General features: G+C 38.8%; 1 long non-coding RNA gene across 1 annotated transcript; it reads left to right on the plus strand.

Moving 5' to 3' along the window:
* Positions 1-132: 132 nt before the first annotated feature.
* LOC132131905 (uncharacterized) lies at positions 133-9692 on the plus strand. Its single transcript, XR_009428968.1, has 3 exons — positions 133-551; positions 9172-9331; positions 9655-9692. It is a non-coding gene; the product is annotated as an uncharacterized LOC132131905 (long non-coding RNA).
* Positions 9693-13235: the final 3543 nt, after the last annotated feature.

Here is a 13235-nt window from a genome sequence, read left to right on the forward strand (position 1 = left end):
GTAAACCACTATAAACGGTTTTGAAAGGGTTCTCTGAAGTGAATCACTGCAGGCCTACCTGATTTCGGTCACTTATAGCGCACACCTGTATTTGCTTCTCAACGCGTCAATGACGAAATCCCAGTGCTTTGCTGTTCTTTAATTTTAAGAGTCCAGGATATGTTTTGTTTATGTTCTTAAGGCTCAAACGGCTCTTGGGTAAATCAAATGGACTCAGATTTGACAGACAGGCCAACAGGTGCCTCGCGTGCCGACAGCCACGAGAAACACCTGAGATTCGCCGCGCGCGTTGGGAACCGTGTCGAGGCGTGAAGAGCTTCCAGACAGTACACAAGTGCAACATGACAGGCACGCAGTGGTCTAGAGGTTTCTCAAGGACCCAGATAGGAATGATGACAATAGGGATTGTAATTGAATTCTACTTCGGTGATGAAGCAAATGTCATTACTTTTACTGCCGACTTATTTTGGGCCATTTAAAGTCCACTTTAAGGTTTGTTTTATATAGATTTTATAGAGTACTCTGGCGTGGAAGCATATCTCCCTCTAGTGGTAGGTAATGGCAATACAGCTTTTCTGTTTGCACACATTTCAAGTACATAGATAGACCTTAGTTTGGGAAGCACCTTATAGATTGTATTTTGGGTGGCACCGTTTGTATATATATATATATATATATATATATATATATATATATATATATATTTATATAGGTAACAAAGATATATTAACAAAATAATCTTTTAGAAGGGCCTCATCTTTATCTTGGTTCGCCTCTGGCCAGACCACTGCAGCCCCGCAAAAAGACTTGTGTGTGTTTTCTTTTGAAAAATGCTTCCCTATTTAATGCATTTCTTCCCCTTACAAACAGTATTATCAGCATAACAGTTTGAATGTAGCTTTGTAAATGGTAGAGGATGATGCCCCCTTCTCGAACAATGTACATTTATGTTTAACAGAAAAGATCATGTTTAGTGATTCTCATTTCTTTATCACAAAATACTAAAACTGCTATTTATATTGACACGTCCACATGGTTGCTTCGGTGTGTTTCACAGGGGTGCAGAGATATTAGCAATCGATACCAATATTGAAAGTGACCTTTGCTCCGATGCATTGCTATTCTGTGTAATTGCAATATGTGGCGAGCTGCTATTAATTATAGGGCTCACAGTTCAAATAAACTGGCATCCAGTTTTAAATAAATAATTTTTAACGGCAGAAATCCTCCTTTCGGAAATCTTCTGGTCACATGGTTTAATACAAGGGCAATTTGAAATATATTGAGCAGAAGCATAAGCATGGACAGATTCAATCCATTTGCTAGGAATACTTAAAAACGAGTTACGGATAATTGCGCCGCTTTAGAAAGTAAGCCGATTGTAAGGAAGGAATCCGATGTTTTTGAAAAATGAATGGGATTCCTGGAGTCTGTGGACAGGCGAAGTGCCTAAAGAAAGCACCATGTGTTTTGGTTTTCCTCTTTATAGAATAAAGTTGAGCCTTCTCTGTGTTGGAAAGAGGATTTCAGCGAAATAGAACTTCAGCTCTGTAATTTTCAGAGACAGGAATACTGAGAGGAAGAAGGTCCTTTTGGAGCAGATCAAGACCAAAGAGTAGATTTCACTCTCGCTCAAATAAACTGTCAGCGAATAAAACCTTATGGTGAAAGCGTCATATCAAGAGGAGGCCATTGTATCTTTGTGAGCTTTCTGTGATCGGTCTAAGGGTTCACGAGACCCCTGGAATTCAGAAAAAGTTGTCTTCAAATGCTTCTGCTTACTTTCATAAGCCAAAGGATGTATTAGGCCAGCACAAAATCAATGGTTCATTGTTCAAATGCTCTCTCTCTCTCTCTCTCTCTCAGCGGTTATAAATGCAGACCGTGGTTGAAAATGAGTGTATTGATTCATGCTGCTTGTTTTCCGTTGAAGTTTGACTGTCGTGTTGCTCATTATGTTTGCACTTAATCCCAGGATTTCATGGCAGATGTGACAGTCGTGTTAGCTGTGGTGACTTGTGGTGAAAGAGAATGTACTTGATAACCATCCTTAGTCATTTATTAAAAATGAACTTCACAAAACCAAGCTTGTACTGCCGTGGCCCTTAGGAATGAGTAATTTATAATCTGACATTTTCTAAATATTATTTTGTTAAAGAATGAGAGCAGTATTTTGACACTTTGTGGTTGTCCAGAGTATAAAAGAGAATAATTTAAAACACAGGTTTTATATATTAAATAAAATGTGAATGTTATAAATAATATATTTAATTCTATTAATATATAAAATAGTACTACATGACTATGTAAAATTATATATATATATATTTATTTTATATATATATATTTTTTTTTTTTTTTTTTTTTATAAATAATTTATTAAATTATAATGCATAAAACCCCAATGTGTGTGTGGAGGCCATCGTAGGTTCAGTTTAATGAATGAATTAATAGGCCTCCAAGAAATGCTGAGATGTAATTAACTTCATGTCCAGGAGAGGGCGCTTTTGTCACACCTCTCTGGGCTCAGCCTAATGACAACATACCAATTCTTGGGCTACAGCTAAAAATAGTACAGCCATTTCTATAAATACAGGCTATATATCTAAGGTTTAAGATAAGGAGGCATGTTCTATGTCATTAAAGGATGCTATTTTCATCGATATGAAGTCTATTGGAAAGAAAATCGTATACATTTTGAGCTGTAAAATAAAATGTCACAAAAGGCTATTCCATGCATATATATATAGCGTGCATAAAGCTTGATTTCAGTTATTGCTTCGATGAAGTCAGTGTTTCATCCTTTGTAACTTTTAAAACGAGTAAAAAATGAAGAAGCCTTCTCTATTAATCATAGGACGAAGTACGTAACTGTAATACCTTTCCTTTGAAGTTGTATAAGTAATATATAGCTTCACAAGGTGTGCTTTGATGTGTTTAAGCAAGCACTGGATTAATTACAGGCGCACACGCGCTCATCTATGAGCTACTCTTCCTTCAGACAACTTTGAATTCTTATCCAGTTTGAAGTTCAAGAATGCATGTTTAATGAAGACTTGGACAAGCAGAAATCTTACCCAGGATGAACTTTGCAGAGTCTGCACTTAGTGCACTAATCCACAAACCCTTGCATAGTTTAAGGGTGTTTTCTTGGTAACACTTATCTGAGATTTGGTTTCCACATTATAGTTTAAGTGAGAATGATGATGCGCCTGACTTGCCCAGGCCTGTTTTATGATAGCCTACAAACACTCATTATAGGATCCAGACAGACAGAAAACCAGATACCACTTTTGCTGCCAAGGTTCAAATTAGAGGGTATTTTAGGGGACTTTTAGATCTTTATTAAACATATACTGTAAGTACAATACATATCAGCTGCTATTTCAAATGTAACTCAGAGTTAGCATAGGCTACATTAAGTCAGAATGCTTAGCAAACTCTTGTAAACAGAAATTGCATCTAGGCAGCTGTTCTGTGCTGCCTTCCAAGCACTGCTATTTACTTTTATATACTACAGATGTAGTTCTAGTAGTCATTTACCAGACAAAGTAGCAATTTCTTGAATCTTACTTTCACAGTCATCTTTTGCTGGGGAGACTCTTGACTACCTCTCAATGGTTCTCGATGGAACAGCAAATGGAGTTGACATGCCATTTTGTCCTGCAACAAGCATATTGCACCCTACCAGGGATGGTGTTTAGTCCCAAACATCATCATATTGAACTGTGACGTGCCAGCTGTCACAAACCATTACAACACTACATGTATGTAGGAAGAGCGTCCTCTACACTGGCTCCAATGGCAGATGGTCAGGCGGTGTGTGTCCTGCACTCGGGAAGGCTGGGTCCTTTTTTTTTCTTCCAAATATTGGATGCTTTGGTAAAAACGTTGAAGGCAAAATCCTCTGAACTGATGTTAAGTTTTAGTAGTGGGAGTGCAGGAGGCAAGTCGGATAAACCAAAGGAAAATGTCAGCATGCGGGCATAATGTGTTAACCATCCCCAAAGTGGTGCTTTGGTGCATTACAATCTTAAAACAGAAAGGACAGCGGTTCTTGTTTTCTTGTGGGACCAGGTCCAGTACTTTATTAAGCAGTCATCATAGTCCATTATATGATTGTTCTCTGGTAGCTTGTCCACCAGAAGCCCATATCTGAGGACTCATAGCAGCCTTTACACCTGGTAATAACACCCACCTATGGCTGATCTGATTACAAACGGTCAGCCAAGACAGATTGGTGTTTATATCTGGTATTAACATTCGTCCCGGATGTGTCTCCAGTGACTACTTTGAAGAGGGCAGGACAAGGTCCCACTAAGACAAGTCAGTTCTCTTGGAGGCCATTTTGGAAATGACTTCACTGTGATTGGATCATCCCAGAAGGATGTTGATACCAGATGTGACCAGTATTTATCAAGGAATGTTCTTGCATTTGGTCTCCGACTATTCTCTCTTTTCGCTCGACTGTATTTCAAAGAGCTAAAGATATTTTGTACACCTGTTATTCTTCAGTCTGCAGCATCCATTTAGTAAAACAACTCGCAGACTGTCTGGCTTTTCACTGGATTAAACACATTCTTGTGAATAAGGGACATCATCCCAAGTAGAAAGAGTACAATTATTACATGTGGTCATGCCTTTGTGTAACACCTGCACTTTCTGAAAGAGCCAGGCAACGAGGGAGAGCGCTTCACACCTGTGTGAAAATTCGAAAATGATGGTGTCTGCGCCATTCGAATAGAATCACAAGCCGCTGAATAGAAACAATTGAGAAGAGATGATACGCTCCCAAATCTGGCACTTCCGAGCAGCGACAGATTTTAACTGAAAAGTTAAACTTCAGAAACATTACAGGAGCCGCCATCTGGACACACCATAAACAGAGTTACTATAATTACTACCATTAGACGGTGCTTTTCCCACAAACCACCCACAAGAAACTGCTCATCTTTTCCTTCTTCTGAATTTCAAGAAGTTACAACATACCCACATGAGACTCAAACTGTTTTATGACCGGTTTTATGCTGCACCTACACCACCGGCCCACACCTTTTTCTCAAGTCGTCTTGACGTTTGTTTCTTCTTCCATTTCTGCTTCTAGATTCTTGGTTTACCTTGTTCACTTGCAGTTCAGAAATGTCGATAGTTTAAACAATTATCCTCCATTGAAAATGACTGTTCCCACACTTTTGCAAGAGACCTAGAAAGACAGAGTCCTTACTCTGCCTACTTCGGAGCCCATCAGCTCTAGACAGAAATTGCTTCTGACAACTGCAGGGTCTGTCTGATTTGTACATGCATTAATGTATACGCTGGCAGAACGCCATTAAAAAAAGCCACATCAGCTGCCAGACAGGGTTTTGTGGATCTTTTGGAAAAAATACTTTTTGCTGATATTAGGATCGAAGAAGCTAAAATAAATGAATGAAATGGACAATCCCAATGAGGCCAACCAAATTTAATACGCAGCCTTTTGGGGGGGGGGGGGTTCAAGATGGAAAGCCTGAATCAGCACTGGTGAATGAGTGTGATGTATCATCCCACGATCGCAGTGAGGTCTTGGATAGGACATACTGATTGGCCGCAGGCCAAACAAACTGCATTTCCCAATGGGCCACAGGTCAGGCACGATGCAGGCCCGGCTGAGACGTGAATCTAAACATGGTCCCGAACAAAAGCCATTTACAGGATAGATGGGATCTTGTGGGCCTGTATTATGGATAACGGAGCTCATTTTTTAACCTCCAACTGAGATTTATCCACGACTTGTGGAGGGTTGAATTGCTTAGGTAGGAGCCTTGGTCTTTCAGGGCTGATTGGTAATAGATCACCACAAAGTAAATTTTTAAGAGGCTCAAGAAGTAAGCAATGGCAACCCTACTGCTTTTCATGCTAATTCTTCTTCTTTTTCCAATGCAAACATCGCTAATACTACTGTTCATTGTTAAGTGTGTCAACGTTATAGTTAAAAACACTGGCGGATGATTAAACCCTCATTGATTTACACTGAAGGAGAGATCTGAGCCATATATACATACCACAATACTATATATATACCACTTTTGACTAATAAGCAACAACATGGAAAGAACACTTTAGCATGTTGCAATACTGTTTCAGATGTATTGTGGGTGGTGCATATGTTTGCTAGGGTGTTCCGATGAGTTTTAGCATATTGCTATACAGTGTCTATGAACAAGCCAGAGAACCCTAGCACCAGTTTAGCAACATGCTAAAACCCATCAGACGCCTCACCTCTGGTTAATTTATTACCGTCAAACCTCTAAAGCTCCTTGATATAAGACACCTTTTATTACTCTATATTAGTTTTCAAAAATCTGACTATTCTATAGTTCTAAATATTCTATTATATTCTAGTCTATTCTGCATTGTCACTTCAAATCATGTAAAGTTGTAGACACTGAAGTCTAATTTGTTGTTCTTGGCGTCATCATTTGCTGTAGCAATGAGTTCCATGTTCTTTTCCAAATGTGTCGTGTGTCTGCAAAACATTAACTCAAGCGGCCAAGTGTCCTCTCTGGAGAGACATACTTGTGTTATTCTAAACTCTGTCAGACAGAACGAGCCCACACAGAACAAGATCAATAAATGATGTCCTTTGAAACTACTGCATGCATACCTTGCTTTGAATGCAGTAGACAGTCCAAATATTTCATCTGAAAGTGCTGCAGTTACCATCTCATCAGTAGACAATAACCATGATATTTTTTTTTTCCCTGAACAGTAGGCCCGCTTCTGGAGAGAAAAGACTTCCCACTCACTGATGTACTTGCATAACTTCACGTACTGTGTAGAAATTAGGTCCAATATTGTAAAAATAACTCCATTTTCACAATAGTAGAAGAAAATGTCAGCAGCTTTGACCATGCAAAACTCCCTGCCATCGGATGGTTGCAAAGACATTGCTTTGCAGTTGTCATGGAGTTGTAGGTGGTTGCCAGGCTTTATATGCTTCAGTCTGATTGATAGAGGAGTGTAGGAGGTTGTCAGAGTGTTTGTATCTGATTGATATACTGTGCTGGAGAGTGGGTGGTTGCCTGGAAGTTGCTATGCAGTTGCTAGGGTTTCTTTATGTAGTTGATGTGGGGTTGTGGGTGGTTGCCAGGGTGTTGTGCATGGTTGCCAGAGTGTTTCTGTCTGACCGATAAATGGGAGTTTGGGTGTTTTCCAGAGTGGTTCCGATTGACTGGAGTGTGGATGGTTGCCAGGGAGTTTCTATGCGGTTGCTACTGTGTTTCTATGTGGTTGCCAGGGCATTTGTAAATGGTTACTAGTGTGCTGTGTATGGTTGCGAGAGTGTTTCTGTCTGACTGATAAATGGGAGTGTAGCTGGTCTATTTTTTGCAATAGAGTTGTGGGTGGTAGCCAGGGAGTTACTATGTGTTTGCTGTGAGATTGTGGTTGTTTCTAGGGTCTTTATATGCGGTTGCTAGTGGGCTTTGCAATGGTTGCCAGAGTGTTTCTATCTGACTGACATATGGGAGTGTGAGTGGTTGCTATGGTGTTTCTGTGCAGTTTCCAGGGTTTTTCTTCTATAGGCTTTTGGGTGGTTGCCAGAATGTTGTAATTTGTGGTTGCTACTGAGCTTTGCGTACTTCCCAGAGTGTTTCTGTCTGATTGCTGAGATACTGGGAGTGTGGGTGGTTGCCAGGGAGTTTCTATGCAGTCGTTAGAGTTTTTATATGTGGTTGCTACTGGGTTGTGTGCGGTTGCCAGGGTCTGTACATGCAGCTGCGATGGGGTTGTGGGTGTTTGCCAGGCTCTGTGTATGTGGTGGCTGTGGGGTTTTGGGTGGTTTACAGGTTGTTTATATCCGATTGCTCTGAGAGTGTGGGTGGTTGCCAGAGAGTTGCTATGGGGTTGTGAGTGGCTGCCAGGAAGTTTCTATGGGGTTGTTAGGGGGTTGTGGCTGATTGTCAGAGTGTTTCTGTCTGATTGATATGGGAATGTGGGTGGATGCCAGGGAGTTGCCATGCAGTTTCTAGGGATGTGAATGAGTGCCAGATTGTTTCTAAGGTGTTGCTAGAAGTTTGTGGGTGGTTGCCAGGACATTGCTGTGGGATTGCTATGTGGCTTCTATGGGCTTATGGGTGGTTTCCAATTTATTTTTATTTTTATCTAGTTGATATGGGAGTGTGGGTGGTTGCCAGGGAGTTGTTATGCAGTTTCAAAGGGGTTGTGAGTGGCTGCCAGGGTGTTTCTTTGTGGTCACTATAGGGCTGTGATTGCCAGGGTGGGGTGGTTGTCAGGGTCTTTATATTTATTTTCTATGCAGCAGTGTGTGATTGCAAGGGTGTTTACATGCGGTCTCTAGTGAGTTGTGGGTGGTTTTCCTCTTTGGCCATATTTATACTGCAGGTGCCCAACTCCGATGCCCAACTACGTTTTGTTGATTATATTGATGTATATTATGTTGAATATATGTATATGTAAATATTTTATTTTTTGATGACTAGCTTACATCTTCTTTTAAAAATGACCTATATCAGATATCTGCATTTATACTAGGGTTCACTTGGCAAACCAACCCAAGGTAGATATACTGACCCAAAAACAGGGTTTCCAGGTATACAAAACAAAACCAGTCTAATTGTTTACAACTCTAACTCTTTATGGAGTTGTGAACAGTTGTTTTGGCTGTACTGTAGATTTACATTAGTATCCATCTTAAAATGCACTTCTGCATTCATCAGTTCTCACCTTAGCTTCCGCTACGCTTACATCACACATCATAATTTAACTCTTGACTGTACACGTGTCAGCGCATTTAAAACATTTGCCTGAAGCCAGTGAGAGTAGTTTCTTTAGCTTAACTTCAGAAAGCATTCATCAACCCATTGGAGTCGTATGGATTACTTTCGTGATGGATGGATGTTTCTATAGCACAAACCTTGCAAGAGTTACATACGTTTTGTTAAAATTCTTAACTCTACCTATGATGTCCTTTCTTGGCCAAAAACACGATAGAGACAGTAATAATAAGATGACTAATAGAATGAAAATACATTCATATATTTTCTTGGGTTTCGGATGTACCAGATGATGGAAGGTAATGTTAATTTGCTGGATCAATATATCAATGTGTGCTTTACAGATACGGCTGAGGTTCTTCAATGCAAAATCATTAAACTCAATGTTCATTTTTAGGTTACAATGTGTGATGTGGTGCCACAGGGCCCAGTGATCTTCTTGCTTATACAGGAAGCCCGTTTTCACCAAGGGAAGTGAGGTCTGTTTAGAAGCGATTCATGTCCTCAGTCATTAGCGTAATGGAAGAATGCCCCACTGTGAAGACCTACAAAGGCAGGTAGGTAGATGCATAGCACTTGGGGAGACTTTTCCACTTCATTTGAGATGAATAGTCCAACTTGCACAAAAACACACACACATATGCTTGAAGATCATAATTAAACCCCAAGACCTGAAATGGTACTCACTTATCCTTTTGAAAGCAGAGTCTAATTATCAGTACTAATGTTCCTATGAGTTGCCAGGTTTGATCTATTCATACGTGTGTGTTTATGTGCATGTGTGTGTGCTTATGACGCACGGCTGCTTTTAATATGTGATGAACCCTTTCGTATAGGCAATTAAAAGTACTCTTGTGCCACCTTATTTCTCCTATTTAAGTCCGTTGAGGCCACAAACACGGAGCAGAGGATAAATCTGTAAGCATTTTTTAATTATCGGCAGCACATGCGACCCTGTGCCCTGACAGTGTAATTATGAACTCTATTTAGCAAAGTAGGGGTTTCAATGGAAAGATAATCTTCCTCATTATTTTTATTTCTGTTTTCAACTCACAGATGTTCCCCCGACAATGAATTCAGCAATACGCAGGTGGCTTACGAATGCTCCCCTAAAGCTCCTTTTCAGTTAAGCACTCCATATATCCAGATGCAATTATGAGCCGATAACAAACATCTTAATAATTGCACTCTGAAGATGAATTTTTCTCATGTTAGTATACCTAAGTATTTAATTCACTGTATTATCAACTGAACAATACTGTAGTTAGTTCCTGTTTTTTAAATGAATTGGTTGGGAGTGCTGATATTTAGCACTGGGATTTGCTAACATTCCAGTCGAGTTGTGAAACGTTATTTATAAATGCTTTCTAAACATTCAAAATGTCTATTTTGTTTCCTCCGTTATTGTGAGCATTACAGAAAACATTAAAGCCAAACATTATGTGAACGTTACTTTTGAATGTTCTCTGAACGTTAAACAAGCAATAAGTCGTAGGGCCCTATCACACACCCGGCGCAATGTGATGCAAGGCACAGCGCAAGTGTGTTTGCTAGTTTCAGTCCGGCGCCGTTCACATTTTCCCGTCCAGCGCTACGTCGTTTAATTAGTAAATGCATTTGCGCGAACCGTTTTTCTGCCGTTAAAATGGCAAAAGTGGATTTGGACACGCTTACGAAATGCAGCTTACGATGCCAGACGAGGAATAAGGGCTTGTCTAGTGAAACGATCAGTCAATATGTAATTACGTCGAAAAGGTCACGTGTGACGTACAGTAGGCGGAAGTCGCAATCACATCACATTTTTTTTTTTAAATGCCCGATTGTTTCGCTATATAAGACCCTTATTCTTCATCTGGTATCATGTAAAGCCCTTTGAAGCTGCACTGGAAATTTAATTTTGACTTTCAACTGTTAAACTTTAATTAAATAGGCTTGTTCTAAAATAATGAACAGGTTCATATATATGCTTACTAATACTGCTGAGGGACAGTAAAACTAAATAAAAATAAAAATGGTTTCTTTTGTGGGAAGATGAACTGCTCACCATTCCCACTTTACAAATAGATTGACACATCTCTGGCCATTCTCCTGACACACATAGATACAGCTTAGGTATGATTTCTGTCTGCCTCATAATACAAAAGCATTGATGTGCAAAATCAGCTTCATCTTTGCTGCAAAATGCATTTTAGGCTACACAATAATATTTCATGTTGAATCATTGAATCAACAACCTTTGTATGTATTATATTTATATATATATAATAATAAAAAAAAAAAGATTCATAAGGACACAGAGTTGGTTGAATAGGAAAGTGAAGTGGTTAACTGGTAAATGTAGAGGACTGAAACCAGCTAACCATTTCACTTTCCTATTCAACCAACTCTGTGTCCTTATGAATCTTTTTATTTTATTTTATTGAAATGAACATTGCTTTATAGCAATTTTGCTCTTTTGTTGGATCGCCACATGACATTCAGTGTAAAATCTGGCTTATGAAGTAAAACCGAATGTGAACCGCTGCTCTGCATGCCCATGCCGTGAGGTTTTACATTAAAAATCACTCTTTATAATTCTTTGTAAGCGATTTCTCGTCTTTTTGAGAGCTGGTTGTATTTAATTTATTGCGTATTACATATTACATTCTGGCGCAGCACTGCTTCACTTCTCAAGGCGTTTAACATGCTGCGACTTTGAGCGACATTGAGCTCTTTTACAGTACAGTGTGGCTTTCTACTGAGCGCTTCCCAGTACCACAGCACTCGGTGCTTTCAATAATTCACTGTTTACTTAATCTAAGGTGTTAAATAGTTAATTAGAAAGGAGGGCTGGGGTCCTATGTGTCTCCTCTTGGTCCACTGCTCCAAAAGCCTGCTTGGCAGCTCTGAAAGCCATCCGTTCGCCGTCATGACATTTTCCACCCCCAGCATTTGAAGCGAAACCCTTCTGCAGAACTAATTATGTTGCAGCCTGCCCAATGACCTGCTTTATATCTGAGTCAAAGACGCTGGCTTTTCAGGAGCTAATGCTAAATCCGCACAGACAGACAGAGAGAGCGATGCAAAAGGATGTGCAATACTAAACCGTCTCTTACTGAAACGCAATGACAAGATTGTAGAAACTGACAATGCCTACTGTACATTCCATTTTGAAAAGATTGATCAATAAAATACCACCACCAGTGTAGTTGCATTTTATCTGTTTGTTTGTATAAAAAACTGCCATCATAACAACCTGAGCATCCTCAGAGAATAATTCAATACTCCAATACCATAAAAAAATGATAAATAAAAAAGTTAAATATTAATATTAAATCATTCTTCATCCTGAAGGTCAATTTAATTGAATTTAATTTAATTTTGTGTTGTGTTGCTGTTTTTCTTTTCATTTTGTTTTTCATAGTTTTTCTTTTGTTTTGTATATTTTTGTTGTTTTTTATTTGTTTTGTATTGTTCTGTCTTATTTATTGTTTGTTTTTTTGTTGTTTTTATTTCCTTTCTATTGTTGTTTTGTTTTGCATTGTTTTTGCTTTTATTCTTTTGTTTTATATGTTAAGTTTTTGTTTGTCTGTTGTTTTTCATTTTGTTTTCTTTTCTTTTCAAAAACTCATCTTTTCTTTTCTTTTCGTGTCTAAATACTAGTGTCACTAAAAAAGAAAATGCCATCACCATCAGCTGTAAACGTCATCAGATTTTCTGTCTATAAAACAGATTAAAAACATCATGTTTTCTCATGGTTGTTATAACTCATATCCAATGTCTTGTAGACATATTCAAATAATTGCAGACATATGTGGTGGTTTTATATCACTTTTCTATTTTTGAAGGAAGTATTTTGGTATATTTTTTTTCATATACAGTGGAAGTGGAATTTAAGAATCTCAAGGAAATTTAGATTAAGAGGGTTACAGTCTCCCCATAACAATATTGTTTGCCTTTAAATGGATATTTCTTATTGATACTGTATTTCCAATTCACCATGGATATTTGCGACGCAGTGTAATAGTCCGTTGGTTTCCATGCCACATACAAGGTTCAGAGGGACTTAACTCTGTCTGCTCCCAGATTTTATTCGATATTTCCAGCTTTATAATGCAAACATTAAACTTACAAAGCAATAAAAAGATGCCATTGACCTCATGAGTGCATCATTTCAGCGGAAAGCTTGTCATGGATGTTTATGAGCCAGATATCAACCTGAGAAAACTTTAATGCATCCTGGGCATCAGTGAATGAAGGTTGCACTTTATTGGAGTGCTTAGTGTCACCGTTGATGGCTGGGATGGCAAACCGCTGAGTTCAGATCATTTCAACATCCACAGCCGTCATGAATAATAAATAACAATTAAGAGAATTAAGATTAATATTTTACATGTGGTAGCAACTCATAGTGATAAAAAACAAATAAATAAAATAAAAATAAATACATAAAAAAGATACAGTTCATCACAGAACAGGGGA

Source organism: Carassius carassius, chromosome 48 (assembly GCF_963082965.1).
Source record: "Carassius carassius chromosome 48, fCarCar2.1, whole genome shotgun sequence".
NCBI lineage: Eukaryota > Metazoa > Chordata > Actinopteri > Cypriniformes > Cyprinidae > Carassius > Carassius carassius.